This window comes from Carcharodon carcharias, chromosome 10 (assembly GCF_017639515.1).
Source record: "Carcharodon carcharias isolate sCarCar2 chromosome 10, sCarCar2.pri, whole genome shotgun sequence".
Lineage (NCBI taxonomy): Eukaryota > Metazoa > Chordata > Chondrichthyes > Lamniformes > Lamnidae > Carcharodon > Carcharodon carcharias.
Genome location: NC_054476.1, coordinates 159,603,051 through 159,622,339, shown reverse-complemented (window position 1 = coordinate 159,622,339; position 19,289 = coordinate 159,603,051). Strand labels below are relative to the sequence as shown.

General features: G+C 40.9%; 1 long non-coding RNA gene across 1 annotated transcript in view; it reads right to left on the bottom strand.

The window, feature by feature from the left end:
* LOC121283359 overlaps positions 1-19,289 on the bottom strand; it is a 74,508-nt gene that overhangs the window by 20,085 nt on the left and 35,134 nt on the right. The window contains exon 2 of the long non-coding RNA XR_005944239.1: positions 276-382. This is a non-coding gene — a long non-coding RNA (uncharacterized LOC121283359). The remainder of the gene's footprint in view (positions 1-275; positions 383-19,289) is intronic.

The following is a 19,289-nucleotide window of genomic DNA, read 5'->3' as shown; positions in this document are numbered from 1 at the left end:
AAGGTTTGGACTCAGCTCTGAGGGAATCTTCATAAACACACACAGACTCACGAAAAAAGGTCTAAGTTCACCCATGAAGAATGGTCATTTGCATGATATATGGAATACTGTACAGATGACTTTGAGCACAATTAACCAGCTTCAGGAGAAATGGGGGTAATTGCAAGGAGTAAGATGAGAAATTCTAAGCTTAGTGAACTTGTTTCTATGCATTTTACAAAACTATACTGCAATTCTGAAGGCAACACCACAAAACATACAGCAGCTATACTTACTCTGAATGTGTACTTTCAGGGTACATGTCTGCTACTGGGACAGAGAAAGTCCCAAATGCAATGACAGCATTTGCACCATAGGGATCGTCCACAGGCTGCACAGGTTTCTGTCAAGAAACAAAGAAAGATATCATTTTAACAAGGCACATCTCAGGCCATGAATCAAGATGGTATAAGCTAAAGATCTCCATGACATATATGCGTTTCTATATCCAATGCCAACCTCTTCTCATTCATTTGCCAACCACATTGCAGTGACAGAATTTGCATTGTACGTGACATTACCATAATAATAATGATGTAGTGGCACCAGTTTCTTTTTAAGGTAATAGGTATATTCAAAAGCACAATTCCTTAAAAACCTGTGCTTCTTACATTAGGCAGGCAGAGCCAGATTCCTGCGTCCTGCAACTCAATGAGTTATAAAATCTCTTTTTTTTTTAAACAGATTTTCAACTTAACATCAGTTTTATAACCCAATGGCATGAATCAGCCTCCCATTACAGAAAGCACCATTTTTTATCTCCATTCAGATCACTGGCAGTCTCTGTAAGGTGTGGCTGATCTGCAATACTATCCTTACACCTGAGTAGCAAGTTGAACATTTATTCTCTAAATTCTGAAAAAGGCAATGTATTCCTGTTACTGCAAAGGTGTTCAGCAAATTTACTTTTCAGCTCTTATGCCAAAATCAAGTAATACGTTACACATCTGAAGAGCTCGCTGCATTTGGTTATGTAGCCAGGTCATATAAACCACTTCTATATATCATTGCCATCAGTTTTATCCACAAACATACAGCACAATTAACCCTGTATTTGACTGCAATACCACAAAAAAATACCGATTGTGTTGCAAAAAAAATAGCTTTTAATTGAGACAGTGATGCACAAATCGAGACTTTCACTAATTCAACGCACAGTAACTCCCTTTAAAACATTAAATAGCAAGATTGGTTGTGCTGTTTGTTCAGGGGATAAAACTGTCGCTAATGGTGCATATTCTTAAATGATTGGTATATTTGGCCAAACATATTTTTTTTTCTAATGAGCTATGTAATGTGAAACTTGACTTTTATTTGCACTGGATTTTTTTCTGCATTTTGGGTAAAACAACCAATGCTAACTTACATTTCAGAAATGTAAAAATATCCCATAATATTTGTTTGTAGTAAGCTTTTAAATAATGTACTCCTGTTTTACAGCTGCAAATAATTTCTTTATTATATCTTTCTATGAGAGTATTCTAAGTGCCTTGGGACATTTCACTACATTTAAGGTTGTATATAAATGCAAGTTGTCATCTATGACTTTATTTATATGTCTGAATATAATGAAGTTAGAGATGGCTTCAGTAAGTTTACGGCTGCTACTTAATCTGAAATTTTGTGTGACATTGCTCTGATTCAATCCTAACTACTATAATAAATTAAAGTCTTACTATGTAGTCCCATAGTAATAAATTATAGGTTATAAATAAATCCAAATCTCTTCTCATTCACTTGCTAACCAGATTGCAGTGACAGAATTTGCTTAGTACATGATATCACCCATGATAATAATAATACATATCTCTTCATTCTCCTTAATAGTTGTAACAATTTCCCTTTAGGGAAATAGAGACAGTATATTCAAAAGCACAATTCCTTAAAAGCCTGTGCTTCTTACATTAATTGTATACCTGTCAGGTACCAGGTAGCAAACAATAAAGCCTTATGAAATGATTCTCCATTCGCATCAGTTATGAATTACGGTTAATATACTTCCAACTTCAATAAAACACATGCATTGATATCAACAATAATTATCACAATTGCCTGGTCAGTACTCATCTCCTGTTGTGTCATTATTACTGGCTTGATTGCTCTAAATGACCAGCATTCGGAGAGAACATAGCGTATGAGATGCTGCTCTAATGCACTGTACCATGGTGATAAGACAGAGGTTTGACTCTACAAACTGGTTACATTAGTCTGATCAAGCAGAGATCCAGGGATGGGTCACTATGGGATCTAGGAAGAGGAGTAGTAGGCAACTAAATTGCATTTAAAAAGTTACAACTGCATAACAATGAAAGTACTCATAAGACAGTCAACCATGGAAAGGCACAAACAATCCAGTCTCAAGGATGGTTTTCTCAGGGTTTCATTTAACTTCCTCAAAGAGCTGAAACCTCTTGAAGTTTCATAAATATAAACCTGCAACTTTTTAAGTGCTTGATACATTTTTGGGCAACTTTGTCTTCACTCATAGGGAATTTATGTGAAAAATGTCTTCATGATGTAGCGTTGTTGAATCAGTTTAAATTTCACAAGTGAGAACTCATTGAATATAAAACTGAGAGTGTGGTCTTTTGGGTGTTTGTTATCAATGAAACTAAAGCTGATTTTCAAGAGTGATACATTGATTTATGTTAGTCATCGGATGTTCTTCATTAGTTTTGAAAAAAAAGGTTTTTGACTCGATTTCATTTGGTGTGGCCACAAATGTGGAGGGCACTTTAACACTTTTACAGGTACTAGAAGTGGATTTCAGACCCCTTCAGATATTTTGTCCGTCATGGTGGGAATCCCCTAAGTAGGTTCAAGACTTCCCCTCTTAAGACCACTGAAACATCGATACTGTGAATGACTGCAACAATTTCAGTCACATCGTTTATTAGTGTTTGGGACTGAGAATACAGTGTAGAGCAATAGCTAAAAAGTCCTGGCTTTGTAAAACAGACGCAAACTCATAGTATTTTCAAAGTTGGCTCCTAACAGTGCAGAATAGAGATTTGGAGACTAGCAGGGGCACAATATCATCACTGCTAATGATTTTATGTCAATGGGAGCTAACAGTACATTGCAAAAGTTGAGAATTTATTGTTCCACCACGGAGCTGAATTTGATGGGATAAACTATGTTTTTTGGTGAAATTCAGCGTCTTCTGACAGACCAATCCATATCTAAGCCACCATATGGCAAAGTTTCCCCCTTTGTGCTTTGTGTGACAAAATTCTAAACACAATCCTTGATAAATGGGGACAGAATATGCTGGAGAAACTCAGCAGGTCTGGCAGCATCTGTGGAGAGAGAAACAGAGTTAACGCTTCCAGTCCGTATGACTTCTTCAGAGCTAAAAGGAAATAGAGCTGTGATGGATTTTATACTGGTTAAGGGGGGATGGAGCAGGTGGAGCAAAATAGTAGGTCAGGGATAGATGAGAGCTAAGGACAAATTCAACAAAGATGTCATGGGGCAGAATCTTTGGGTAAAATGACACGCAGTGATGTCAGGTCTGTGTCCCAAAATCGCCGTGCGTCATTCAGATATTCAGCTCAGCGGGCCTGCACTGGAGTTGGTTGCGCGGCCGCCAAACTGTCAAAGGCCTATTAAGGCCATTTAAATATCAATTAAAATACTTAACTGAGCTGCCACGAGTGGGATGAGGTTTCATGAAAGTTTTTAAAGTTTAATCAAAATTTTAAACAAAATTCATTGACATGTCCCAGCTCATGTGACACTATCACATGAGGGGACATGTCTTTAAAATGTTTTTTTGTTTTTATTAAAATTTTTGTAGATTAATTGGCCCGCCTGTGTAAAATGGTGGTGTGCAGCCAATCGCGGGTGGCGATCGGCTGTGGTCCCGCCTGCGCCCACACCTGTCAAACAGGGACAAAATTCTCCCCTCAGGAGAATACAGGATACAGGACGAAGGGAGTGTTAATGGTAGGGTTAAAGATTAAAGAAGGTGCTGATAATGGCATAACGATAAGAGCAGAATGCATTAATAGCAGAACAAGGGCCAGCGCTCTGTGAAATCAAAACGTAGAAACAAGTGACAAAAATGGCCCTGTGTGGTGGGGCCAGTGGGGGGGTTTGGGGTGGGGGGGGGGGTGGTGGGTTGCTGTGCTGGTGTTGGGGAAAACAGAAAGAAGAATACATTTTTAATGTTTCTGTTTTTAGTTCAGGCTTCCAGCTTCTGCAGTATTTTGCTTTTACTTTGATAAATGGGTTTACGATGCAATTACATGTATATGGAGAAAATATAGCCCTAGAGTGTACAGATCTGTGATGAATTTGTCTCACCCTCCTGATTCTGTCTAGTATTGGTAAAGCCATAGAAAATGCATAAGGACATTTTCCTTATATACAACACGTGCACTTATCAACATTGCTGCTAAGGCTGTGAAAGTTACCAGACTTAACACAGCATATTGGGAATGTGCAATAAAAATATTCTGGAAGGCGCTTTCTTCATTGTGCTAATTTTCCTCAGAAACACATTAAAAAATAACTCACAGCAGCAAACTGTCCCATCCCCAAATAATAATTGATTAACAATATTAATAAAATCAGTTTAGTCACATGGAGTTATAATAGTTCCAATTATGTGACTGTCTATTATAATGTTGTCCGATGCCTAAGCCTAGATTGTCAGTAACACTGACACACATATATTTAACACATTCATATGAGGTTCCTCCATCTGTTACTTTAACTAGGTTAATGCATTCTTAATATGAGGAACATGTTACAATAATATCAAGCATTTGTACACCTAACTGAGAACTCAGAATTTTGATGAGAAATGGAAGAACAGCAAATTCTACCTTGCCAACAGAAATTCAAAGTCTCTATAATACAGTAATTATTAATCAGTTGACATTGGTATTAGCTACATAGGTCAGATGACTTATCATGGACTCCACCCAATTCATCTTGTTCTTTAAGGAAAACACTTCCAATCTTTCTCTCTGACTCTCAAAGTAGATCAATTAATAGTCAGCAATACCTCTTTAATCCCTAATTATTTATCCTAAATCTACTGCCATATCACATAAGGATGATATTAACATCTCTGGAATTATTGTCTTCTGCACAGCATTTAACTCTTACTGTCTTTATGATGCTTGCCATTTCAGAACCAGCTTTATTTCATGCCAAAGCAGTTACACCAAGACAATAATTAAATTATCAATGTGTAGGTACTTTACCAATTGCCTAAGTATTATATTCCAGTTTAACTCCCATGTTCTAGCAGACACACATTGATTTATATTGGATTCTCTTTTTACAGTACTTTGCTTATGACTGCATGATATCAACTTTATATAAAAAAAACGCCCTCAATTGATTCAGAAAACCACGTTTCACCAAATCAAAAGTAAAACTATATGATGCATATGGAGTTCTGATGAAAGGTCATTGACCTGAAACATTAACTCTGCTTCTCTCGCCACAGGTACTGTCTGACCTGTTGAGTACTTCCAGCATTTTCTGTTTCTTATTTCAGGTTTCCGTCATGTGCAGTATTTTGCTTATGATTGCCTAGCAAGAAATGCTGGAATTGTCCATCATGAGTTGACAATCCGATATATACATTTTTTTGGAGGATAGACTGGTCAACACGACAATATCACAGCTATAGGGCAAGGATGCACAAGTACTGTTCCAGGGGAGGGAACCTTGCAGTTAACTCAAATACTTAACAATTTAGAATGCTCCAACTCTCTGAAGAGCACCGACATAACAAATGTTAATATGATTGGAATTCTTTTCCTTCCACTCACGAGAAATTGAGAAAAGTTTCTACACACAAACTTCCATGTTTCACTGAATAACAATGGAAAGTGGGAATGGTTTCTCCCTTCCTAACTTAAAAGCTATAATGTCAATTGTTGCACACCCCCCATCCCTATCCTTAGTTGAGATCAGCAAATACGGACTAGGGATTGAAGCACATGCACTTTCTTAGCTTTCATTTGCTAATTGCTCACTGGATAAACTTGTTGAAACATTGGAAAATCAAATACTTCTGTGCCTGTACATTACCGGTCTATCTGATTAAACTAATAATCTACATGTCATAATCCAGGGTGGTCAGATAGTCTCAAATGATCATATTACTGGAAATGTGTAAAAAATATACATATATACACACACATATATATATATACACATACACACTACACACACTATATATAATATATATTTCTATAATATTCCTTAAAAGGATATATCTTAATTTTACATTCTTGACAAATATACAAGAAGACTGGAAAATCTATTCTACTCTTAAAAGAGCCGACTGAACTTTAGTCTCTGAAGGTGCAGGCAGGCAAACCCCTCACTACTAAAATGTCTGACTTCTGAAATCAAAATGCTCGCTTCAATTTATGTTTGGATTTCAAAGTGTAATCACAACACCGGTTTATCATAGACTACTTTGAAATACAAATAACACACTATTAACAAAAAGTTAGATTCAAACTGAAAACTTTGTAATAATGAACATTTAGTGAATGCAACGGAGATTTTCAAAACACCGAAGTACACCCATAGGCAGAGAAATGTGCATCAACAGGAGGTTGCACATCTTGTTAAATTCACGACTAGGTCTGCTAGTCCTAGTGCTAGTGCTAGATGACCACTGTACGTGAACAGCTGCTTTATGTAGATTCTTCAGCTGATAAGATATAAAAGCCATGTAGACAAACTTCACAAGTAACACCTTAAAGCCTGAAGACAATTTAAAAATTGATCTTTATCACAAAACGTGCAGTCATCTTTGTATTAAATTATGTAATGCTGGAATTTTGTGATATCTAACAATGTTAAATACACAGAAGGAAGTCTGTCCAAGACACAACATATCTGTTCTATACACTTTCAGATAGATGGAAAAAAGGATTACTAATAGCTAGAACACACACCTCCGCTACCTTAGTCATTGCAAACAATAAATGAAATTATTCATTTTCAGGCAATTTAATTATAGGTCGCCTGTAACCAAAACAATGTATAAATTCTCATTCTGTAGTGCTCAAACTGCTCTGACAAAAACCCAACCAGCACAAGTTAGCAATAAGTCCTCCGAGCAAACTTAACAAGTTGCAATCGCTGAAAAGTTTACAAAGTATTTTCAATTACAAACCCCAATGGTAACTTCAAAGAATGGTATCGCCATTTTAGAGCCACGTAACCACCAACTACCACGCACTCAATCGATCTCACGATATGAAAAGCCATTTGAAAGAATGACGTGTGCATCAGGTGGTATAGAAGGCTTGAACTTACAGGATCCTCCTCGAGAGCAAGTTGGGTTTTTGTGACTGGAGCTTTGAGTATGATGTGACACCGAATGGATCAGTGTTGCCCTTGTTTTATGGCACATTCGCTATCATCAACTGTTCCAAATAATGTGTTTTGAAAACATTTTTTTAAGCAAGATTAAAAGGAGACCTTCCTGCTATCCACACTTTTTCAGATCGTATACTATTCCATCTCATGCTCTGGAAACACTGCAACTTAAATAATAGGATTTACATTGTGTGTAGTGGACTCCAATAAAGGGTTACAGAGTGATGGGATGCTATGAAATAATTCAATTCATGATGATAGAAAACCTGTAATTTGCTCTCTGGCTTTAAGTTTATGTTCTCCTAATGTCACTTGGGGGATTATTTTCTGTTCTCCCACTTCTCCCAGCTAATGGTTCTATTACACTCTTAAACTATTTGCTTTCATGAGGGTCACACAGCAGGTGGGCTTGATTAATGGACATTCATGGGAATGGGTATCTGTGCTTTTATTGGAAAGAGCAACTCATCTCAATGGTTTCATTGGTCAATGATCAAAAATCAGATACTGTAACCATACAGGACTGTTACTTTTATCTCAGAGGGCTGCCGTTTTAAACTGGTATAGCGGTAGACCAGCGCATCCTCAAAGACATTCACATTCTCTGGACTTCTACAGATCCACAATCTCGCTGAATAAGAAACAATCAATGTAACTTTAGAGCTTATGCTTTCAGTTTTTACAGTTACCTCAACATCGTGTACTGGAAAATCACGGGGCCTTGGTCTTAACCTTACACACCGGTGCATGGAGAATCGTGCCCACAATTTTCTTAGATGCACTGGTAGCAGGTGAGGTCCCACCAATACTGGCAGGGACTCAGAAAACTTATCCCAGTAGGTTGTCTTTTAAAAAATTGGTTCTTGGGAATGTGACCCCAAAAGGGTAGTGCTTATTGCCTATTCAAAGTTATGCTGAGTGCATTAAACAGTGAATCATGAAACCTGAGACTGGAGTCACATCCAGTATGAATCAGCTGAGCTTTTACAACAATCCATCAATTTTTTTCCTGGTCCCAGGAAGGTTGATGGGGCTGAATTTTCTGGCTCCCTGATGGCTGGCTTGGAGGCAGGGTCCAGGGAAATAGGGAGGAATCACATCAGGATGGCTTCCCACCACTGCGGAAGCTTACTCGTGGAGATGGGGAGTCAACTGAGCTGATTACAGACCCAATTATGTGCAAGTTTGTGCGCTTGTTGGAGGTGGTCTTCCCTGTGATAATCCGAGAGGTCAGAGGCTTCGTGGCCCAAAGAGGGGTTCACTGGCAGGAAAGGCCTAAACGATGCAAATTGGAGGAGTTTCCGTTCCACTTTGAGGGATCCAAGGATTTCACCCCTGATAATTTTAACTTTAAAAACACATTGAGGCGCGATCCCCGACCCACCGTAGCAACTCACACCCATCCCTGTAGGTTTGCCAAGGGCATAGAGATTCTGGCACTTTGATTGGGCCTGCAGTATTGACAGGATGGAGACCATGGACGTGGCCAGTTAGGAGGCTGCTTCTGGGAAGATTGCTCTGTTGGGTGCACACCTGATAAGGATGGTCTTGGGACCCTATATGTTCCTAATTTTGGGGGTCTTGAAGCCCGCATTAAAATCCAACATATAGGATCATAAAAATCATCAAGCACATCATATCTGTGATAGCACTTGGAAAGATTGATCCAATTATCCCCACTTCCCTTTACTGTAACCATACTCTTTTCCCAAAGTCCCACAATGGTTTTCCCTTGAAGTATTTACTCAATTCCCTTTTGAAAGTTACTTTTGAATCTATTTCTTCCGCTCTTTCAAGCAGTGCATTTCAGATTAGAATAACTCACTGCTTATAAGTAAATTTCTCCTCATCTCCTCTCTGGTTCCTTTGCTCACTACCTTAAGTTTGTGCTCTTTGGTTATTGGCCCTCCTATCAGTGCAAACAGTTTCTCCCTACTTATACCTCTCATCATTTTCAACCCCTCGATAAATCTTCACTTAATTTTCTCTGCCCTATGGAGGACAATTACAGCTTCTAGAGTTTCTCCAAATATCTGAAGTTCCTGATCCCTAGTCCCGTTATAGTCAATCTCCTCTGCACCCTCTCCAAGGCCTTGACATCCTTCCTAAAGTGCGGTGCCCTGAATTGGACACAATACTCCAATTGAGGCCTAACTGATGAGTTATTATGCTTCAGTATAACTTCTAACTTTGTACTCTGTACCTTTTGTCCCATCTAGGACCCTGTCACATGACTGAGACTTACACTGTCTGAATCCCTTTAATTATACAGCTTTTAAATTTTATCTTCAGTTGAGACTTAAGCTCTGAAGAGAACCAGACTCCAGGCTAGCAGCCTGCCTTTGACCTCCATCTCTCTTCAAGCCTGATTTCCAGGAAGACCCCTGTATTTTGCCTCCAGAGTGAACTAACACCAAGGATACAGGAATACTTTGCTGCATCTTCAACGGACTCAACCTGCAATGTAGGTTTACCCGCCCGCCACTGCACTTAGTGCCATTCTGGGACGATTCTGCCCATAAACTATTGAGTAAATGTCCCATCAACCTCTTCAACTTTGCCTGGGTGCAAGTCAGGTGAAGCACACCCAGACAATGATCTGCCTAATCAGACCTGAGTTCACGGACATGATATCCTAAAGTGTGATTATTACCAACATCTGGGAACCAAAGGAAACAAGGGCACATCACAAGAGCCCTCCCTCAGCACAACACTCAAGTGCCAGCCTGGACAATGTACTCAACGCTTGGAGTTGCAGTTCAACCCACAATATCCTTTCTCAGATGCAAGGGTGTTACCAACTGAGCACATTGACATTTAATAACAACATAACATTCACATCAGTGATCAATTCACCAAACTAAACAAAAATCATAACATAACAGTCCTATTTAAAATTAATGAGGTACTCACATACAAAGGAGTATCATCCAAATAAGAGCCTTGAACCCAAAATATTTTCCCATTTCACTATGGGAAGAGTAGTCCTATGAGGTGATATTGAGTAGAATGGGCCTACGTTCCCTAGTGTTTAAAAGAATGAGAGTCGAACTTATTGAAGTGCATAAAATTCTTAGAGGGCTCAACATGGCAAATGCTGAGAGATTGTTTTCCAAGGCTGGAGAGTCTAGAACTAGGAGTCATAGGGCGGAATCGTCCCAGATTTGCACAAAGTGTGTTAGTGGGTGGGATTAAAGTCGTTTTGCCTGCCGGCTGCAATGACAGGTTCTTGTGCCGCATCGTCCCATTCCCACCTCATTAATTTGGCAGCCGCAGGAAACTCTCCGTCTTGCTGATGGGTGACCTCCAATTTGGCCGCCATGCCGTTACCTCGCCACTTCCTCACTCCAGGTGCCATATTTAAACTGCAGCCGCAAGCATACTTCTCAATGCTTACAGCTCAGAGCTGCTCCACTGTAGGTATGGCTCCAAAAGCCAAGAAGAGTACAGCCCTACCGATTCTGTGACCCATCCCTGGGATGCCTTCTGGGCACCATGGAGGCCTTTCACGGTGTCCCCTACCCCCGTTCTGGCCGCAGGAAGTCCATCAGCCTCACCACACCGGCTTTGGAGGTGGTGGCAGAGGGGGTCATTGCCAATGCTGCACACAAGAGGTTGGCCATCCAGTGCAGAAGGAAGATGAATGATCTCATCTGTGCCACCAGGGTAAGGCAACCATCTCATCACTCTAAACTCACACAGTCACAAGGCAATCACATGCTTACTGGCACCTCACTCACTGGCAGCTCAAGAGATCACTTGCACAGATCAACATGTGCCCCCACACGCACCCTGGAATACCACCTCCCCCCACTTCCCCAGTACAGCCCTCACCTTGCAGCTTCTTCCATTGCCTGAGGCCACTTCTCTCCCTTGTACAGTTGTGAAACACATTGGCATGCAATCACGTCAACCTGCCTAGATAACCCAGCTTGGGGGGGATGATTCTGGTGAGCAGGGCTTATAATGAGATGCTAAAGTATGGAAATTAGATTCCCGATGTGTGGCGGTGGGAAATGCTGCCCGCCATTGACGGGTAGAGCGGACGATCGCAAACTGGTTTCATGATGGTGTGAAACCAATTTTTGGCCATCCTTTCATATTGTACCCCCACCGCCCGCCATGATCCCGATGCCAACAGGGCTGGAAAATTCCTGCCAAAGTCTCAGAATAAGGGGTCAGCCATTTAAGATTGAGATGAGGAGAATCTTTTCCCTCAGAGGGTTGTGAATCTTTGGAATTCTCTACCCCAGGAGGCTGTGGTTGCTCAGTTGTTGAGTATACCCAAGACTGAGAGTGATGGATTGTTGAACTTAGAGATATGGAGATTGGGAATGAAGATGGAGGGTAGAAGATATGGCCTTACTGAATGGTGGGGCAAGATCAAGGGGCCAAATGGTGAGCTCATTCTCTTAGTTCTTATGTTCTTAAGAAATTAGACTTCAGCGGGTCAGTAAATTCTGAGTTACTTCCAGTAAAAGATTTATCTGTCCACTAAATATGAAATAAAGCTGGAGTGCAAATAACTAAAGTTATTGTTAAAACTCTAGGCAAGATCTAGATATTCTTATTTTTATTTCCTGAATGAGTTTGTTCCTGAAAAATCTCCTGCCAATTGTTTGGTGAATAATGTTTTAGTGTCCTGGTGGTAGTGGGGTAGCTGGGTACAGGGGGAACGAACAGAATAAACCATTCATGCTCATTGGACTGGAAAAGATAAGGTGGGGAGTTGCTGCAGGATTTCGTGATTTCAGGAGGATAGATGAGGGAACCCTTCCCCAGCTACCAACTCTATCCCTTTCTCTACCACCTGTCTGAGACTAAACCACTGTTTGCAATCTTTCTTTTATATCTGATCCAAAGTTGAACTGCCAACTACACATCTGCATCATCACTTAGGCCCCCTACACCTTCATAACATCGCCCGGCTTCACCCATGCTCAGGACATCTACTACTGAAACCCTCATTCACATCTTTGTTAACTCTCTAGACTTGACTATGTCAATGGCTGGCCTCCCACATTCTACCCTGTAAACTTGAGATTGCTGCCTGCATCTTAACTCACCCCAAGTCCCACACACCACTTCACCATCCACTTTTGTACTTGCTGATCTACATTTGCTCCTAGTCAAACAGCATCTTGATTTTAAAGTATCCTCCCTCTTTTCAAATCCCTCCATAACCTTGGCCCTCCCTATCTCTGGAACCTCCTCCAGCCCCACAAATCTCTGAGACATCTGCACTCACCCAGTTCTGGCCTCAGTGCATGCCCGATTTTAATAGATCCACCATAGCTGGCTGTGCCTTCAGTTGCCTAAGCCCTAATCTCTGGAATTCCCCTCCTAAACCCATCTGACTCTCTACCTTCTATTTAAGATGCTCTGAATAAGTTTTCGATTATCTGTCCTAATATTGACTTTTGTGGCTTGGTGTCAAACTTTGTTTTATAGTGCTCCTGTGAAGCACCTTGAGTATCTTATTATGTTAAAGGCGCTATATAAATAAGTCATTGTTGAAGGAAATTAAAATAAAGAAAATGCTGGAAAGTCTCAGTTCAGGAGAGAGACCAAACCGGACTGGTGTTTCAGATCAATGATCTTTCTAAAAGTCATTGGCCTGAAGAGTTAACTCTGTTTCTCTCTTCATCGACATCGACTGGCCCGATCAGCACTTCCGGCATTTGTTGTTTTTATTTCAATTTTCCAGCATCTGCAGTGTTTTGCTTTTAGAGGAAGAGAGACTGGCTTTGTGTCTGTTGAATTTTTACCTTAAATGGAATATAAGGAAGTGTTCCTACTGATGCTGAGGAAACTGCCTGCAGAGAGAAAAAAAAACAAAGACAGACTACAGGAGGCAAAAAGATTGTTGTAGATAAAAAGGCATCGCGTGTGAAGCCTGCACAAGCACAAAATATTAAGTTCTAAAATTCCACATGGGTCTCAGAATGCTAAACAAATAACACTGGATGTTCAAAACCAATGAAGAAACAACAAAGCTTTAACTTTTTAAAACTCTTTCATGGGATGTGGGTATCCCTGGCAAGGCCAGCATGTGTTGTCCATCCCTAATTGCCCCTTGAACTGAGTGCCTTGCTAGGCCATTTCACAGGGCGGTTAAGAGTCGACCACGTTGCTGTGGGTCCGGAGTCACATGTAGGCCGGACCAGGTAAGGAAGGCAGATTTCCTTCCCTAAAGGGACATTAGTGACCCAGATGGGTTTCTACAACAATTGATGATAATCAGCTGTCAGACCTCCTGAGTTTTTCCAGCTATTTTTATTTTTGTTTCCGATTTCCAGCATCTGGAGTATTTTGCTTTTATATTATGATGACAGTTTCATGGCTGAGACCTGCTTTCAATTCCAGATGTATTAGTCGAGTTCAAATTTCACCAGCTGCTGTGGTGGGACTCAAAACTGTGTCCCCAGAGCATTAGCCTGGGCTTCTGGATTACTACTAGTCCAGTGACTTTACCACTATGCCAATATCTCCCCTTACACACCTACACTGTGAAACAGAACTCAGATCAGATTAGTTACACGCATTCTGAAGACTAGTCATGGTTATTCCAACTAATGTCCCTTCGCTGCGTGTGCTCGTTGCACTGTGCGGTCCCTTTAAGGTTATTGCATGGCCACACATGAGCGTCTCTTAAAGGGACCACTTTCTGTGTCCAGCCTGTTTGTCCCCTATGCACCAAAAGTTCTGGACTGCGGCGTGGGCGAGCACCCACACCGCACAGAGGAAATATTGCCAGTGAGGTAGTTAAACAGCCTTCATGCATTATGAGATTGACTTCATTCAAAAAGAATTACGGTAGATGTGGTTATGATACAGATCAAGCATGACCTAATGGAACGCCGGAACATGCTCGAGGGGCTTGGGATAGAAAGGGTGATGACAGATGGGGCCCAAGATCAGGAGGAGCGGGAGCCAAAACCAGCTCAGCACAGACAGATGTTGACAACGTGTGATACGTTATTGACAAAAATTTGGAAGCACAGGGCACAATTTCAAAACTTGCAGCTGATCTAAGGCTTAGAAACATTGTGAATTATGAAGGAGAACCCTCACAATTCACTGTAGAATTCTCCACCACCGAGGGCTATGGAGGCCAAGTCACTGAATGTAATTAAGAAGGAACTAGATAGATTTCTAGACTCTCGGTGTCGGGGTTGGGGGCGGTGGGGGGAGGGGTCGAGGGGTATGGAGAGAGAGCAGGAGTATGGCATGGAGATAGAGGATCAGCCATGATCGTAATGAACGGCAGAGCAGGCTCGAAGGACCGAATAACCTACTCGTGCTCCTATTTTCTCTTTCTATAATAGCGATAGACTTCAATAGGATCTAGATGGGACGGTGGAATAGGCTAACATGTGGCAGATAACAAACATGCAGATGGGGAAAAACAGTTAAAAGCAACTAGGACAAATGGTTGAAAGAGATAAATAAACACAGGGCGAATCCACCATGATCATATTGAATGGTGGAGCAGGCCCGATGGGCTGAATGGCCTACTCCCACTCCTATGTTCCTATCAAATGTAAAGGGAGATACATGTTACAGGGTTAAAGAAACATCCACAGCACCCACATTACATGCCTACAGCACTAGGGAAATCTGAAGGTTATAATGCTTCAGAGATACCCTATACTCTAACAAAAACAGTCACCAACACTGCCATTTTCTGAATACATAGTTTTACAATTAGGAGAGGGTCTGTTTGTAAAGATGTGGTCAAATCATTTACTTTTTCACACAGTTGAAAAAGAATGGGAAGAGCAAAACAGCAGCATCAATGGATTCAGATTTGAGAATCACACCATTGTTAAAAAGTATTGTGAATCACCTGGTTTGGTCTGAGTTGTTCATCTTAATCATGTTAGCTGTGATTCAGCACTCTCGCCTCTGAGTCACAGGGTTGTGGGTTCAGGTCCACTCCACGGTTTGAGCACAAAAAAAATCAAGGCTGACGCTTCAGTGCAATACTGAGGGAGTGCTGCACTGTCGATGGTGCAGTCCTTTGGATGAGATGTTAAACTGAGGCCCTGTCTGCTCTCTCAGATAGCCATACAGGACCCAAGGGCATGGTTTTAAAGAAGATCAGGGGAGTTATCTCCTGATTCCGAACAAATATTTATCCTCAGTCAACATCAGTTTATCTGCTTGTTATCACATTCCTGTTAGTGGGAGTTTGCTGTGTGCGAATTGGCTGCTGCATTTCCTACGTGACAACAATGACCATACTTCGTTGGCTGTAAAGCACTTTGGGATGCCCTGAGGTTGTGAAAGGTGCTATATAAATGCAAGTCCTTATCGTGCTGAACCAGATTCAACCCTTAAGTTATGTCATTGGCTGATCTCAGTCATAACTGGGAATGGGCACAGAGTTCCAGAGCCGAGGGAAAATTCAGCTCTGGCTGAATTAACTAATTTGTAATTCAGGAACGCGTGTACATCCCTGACAATTTTACCAAACACAGCAAGGAGCTGAAGAAGAGCCCAGGCAGTGATACTTTGGTTAGAATAGTTCCTATTTCAGGCACTCTGGAATCTGGACTGGTCTGTTTGCACTGCAAGTGGCCACTCTATTTATATTGAAAAACTCCGAGGCTTAGCAAATAATGTAAGCAGTGCCTTATCAAGTCACAGCATGTGCCAAGTGCTTCAGATAGAGCAAATTTCTTCTGAAGTGGAGCCATTCAATATAGATAAACCACGTCTCATTAACCACATGAGGGCCGCAAACAATTAATTGATTTGTGGCGATATTTGTTGAGGGAGGGCTATTGGCTAGAACAGTTATGTTTTGTTAAGAAGGGCATTAAGAATTACGGTAGATGTGGTTATGATACAGATCAAGCATGACCTAATGGAACGCCGGAACATGCTCGAGGGGCTTGGGATAGATAGGGTGACGAAAGAGGGGGCCCCAGATCAGGAGGAGCGGGAGCCGAAACCAGCTCAGCACAGACAGACGTTGACAAAGTGTGATATGTTATTGACAAAAATTTGGAAGCACAGGCCACAACTTACGGATGACATAAGGCTTAGAAACATTGTGAAGTGTGAGGGAGAACCCTCACAATTCATTGTAGAATTCTCCACCACAGAGGGCTATGGAGGCCAAGTCACTGAATATAGTTAAGAAGGAAATAGATAGATTTCTAGACTCTCAGGAGGTCAAAGGGTATAGGGAGAGATAGAGGATCAGCCAAGATCATATTGAATGGCGAAGCAGGCTCAAAGGGCCGAATGACCTACTCCTGCTCCTATTTTCTGTTTCTATAAAAGCGATAGACTTCAATAGGATCTAGATGGGATGGTGGAATAGGCTAACATTGGCAGATGAAATTTAAATGTAGGGAAGTGCAAAGTGATACATTTTGGTAGGAAGAAAGAGATGAGGCAACATAAAATAAAGGGTTCAGTTTTAAAGTGGGTGTAGGAAAAGAGAGACCTAGGGCTGTATGCCTACAAATTGTTGATGGTGACAGGGCAGGTTAAGAAAGCAGTTAAAAAATGATGTGGGTTCCTAAGCTTTTTAGATAGAGGCCTAGAGTACAAAATCAAGGATGTTATGATGAACTTGTATAAAACACTAGTTCGGCCTCAACTAGAATATTGTGTCCAATTCTGGGCACCACACTTTAGGAAGGATGTGAAGGCTGTAGAGAGAGAGTACAGAAAAGATTTATAAGAAATGTTCCAGGAATGATGGACTTCAGTTCTGTGGATAGACTGGAGGGGCTGGGGTTGTCCTTCTTTGGGAAGAGCAGGTTGAGAGGAGGTTTGATGGAAGTGCTCGAAATCATGAGGGGTCCTGGGCAGAGTAGAAAGGGAGAAACTTTTCCCATTGGTGGAAGGGTAGTGAACCAGAGGGCACTGATGTAAGGTGATCTGCAAAAGAACCAATGGTGCTATGAGGAAAATATCTTTGACATAGCAAGTGGTCTGAGATTGAATTGATCAGGCTTTCAAAAGGGAATTTGATAAGAACTTTAAGGGAAAAAACTGCAAGACTACAGGGTAAGGGCAATGGAGTGGGACTGGCTGGATCGTTGTGGCAGAGAGCTGACATGTACTCAATGGACTGACTGACCTCTTTTTGTTGCATAGCCTATAATTCTAATGAATTACTCTTGTTCCTATTCCCCAATCTTCTTCAAGTAATGCAGTAGAATCTTCAGTATCCCCCCAAAAGGGAGGGATACAGACCTCAATGTAACATCCTATTGAAAGGGTGACACTTCAAACAATACAGCACTCCCTCAGTAGTTCGCAGCTGTGGAGTAGAGGTGGAACACACTTGGCTCAAGTGTTGAGAGTCTTACTAATGATGTGACAAGAATGAAACATGATGGTCTATTTTATTTCTTTTTTCCAAATATTGAGACAAATGGGATTAAAATATATCCCTGTTAGTTGACCTTTTTCAAGCTAAAGAGAACATGCTTTATGGTAAAAAGAGATAAAATGCTGAAAATATTCACTAGGGTCCGTATCACAGACCTTCCCTTTTGTCCTTTCCTCCTCTCCCCTTTCTCTGCTTCTTTACTTATCAAACCTGTTAAATGGCTAACTTTTTACAGTTCTGACAAAAGGTCACGGATCTGGAATGGTAACTTTGTTTCTCTCTCCACAGATGCTATCATAACCTGCTAAATATTTTCAGATTTTATGTTTTTAATTTCATACTTCCAACTTTGGCAATATTTTGCTTGGCAATTATGGTACATTTGATGGTATATGCCTATAGCTTGGTCCTGCAATACAAAAGGTAGTTAACTGTGTATTGCTGAAAAAAGGCACGCTGTCAAAGCTTTTCATCTTGCACTCATCAGGACAGATTCACAAGAATACCAAACCTAAAGGGAACAACAATTTATACTGCATGAGAAGAGAGTTTTGATAGATTGACAAGTGGAAGTTGCAAGTTTGGCAATAGGGAAAGTACTGACCATACCAAATAAGCTCATGCTTGCAGACTCAAAGCATAGTGTCCAACATTAGATGTCATTCTGTGATTGGACAACACTTATTAAACAATCCTGATTGTGCTAAGAATTACACTGACAACCAATTTAAGATTATCAGTTGGGGTTTGCAGTGTGACTCACTTACATGTGTGAGAAGCTATGTACATTCACACACAGGGCTCTGTCCTTTGCAAACAGAAAGAGCATTTCCACATATTGTGCCATTTTCAGCTAAACAAAAGCTTGGGGGACAGCCATTCCTTGGCTCATTCCCCCTGGCAATGCCTTGAGCAACGAGAGTTGACCTGCCTGGTTTGAATTTAAACAAAAGTTTGGCATTTAACTGTTCCATGATCCATTCTCCATAGCAATGGCTCTACCTATCAATCAGCACTCTCTTCTTATGCAATATAAATTATTGTCCCCTTTAGAATTGGCATTCTATCCTGATGAGTGCAAGACAAAAAGCTTCAACAGCATGTCTCTTTTTTCAGCAATACTCACGTTTTGTACCACCAAATTACTATTTGCAGTTAATTATTATAATATCTGTTGATTGTAGGGCCACTGGTCTTATTCATTGCTCCTGGTGGGCTAGAGAAGTGCTCATTTTCTCCACTGACCTTTGATGAATGGATCAAGCTATTTCATCCCATTTCAATATCCCATGTTTTTGAAGACCCGAGGCCTTATTGCTCTGATTGGCAGGCCTGAGGCAATGACCTTTAATCTCCCTTATTCCAGGGATTCTTCTTAGGACAGAGACAGAAAATACATGAAGCATTCAGCATGTGTGGAGAGGTGGACAAATGAATGTTTCACAAGTGGACATTTTGCCAGTTCTCTCCACAGATGCTGACTGATGGTCTGGCTGTTTCCAATATTTTCTATGGTTTGGTTCAGATATGC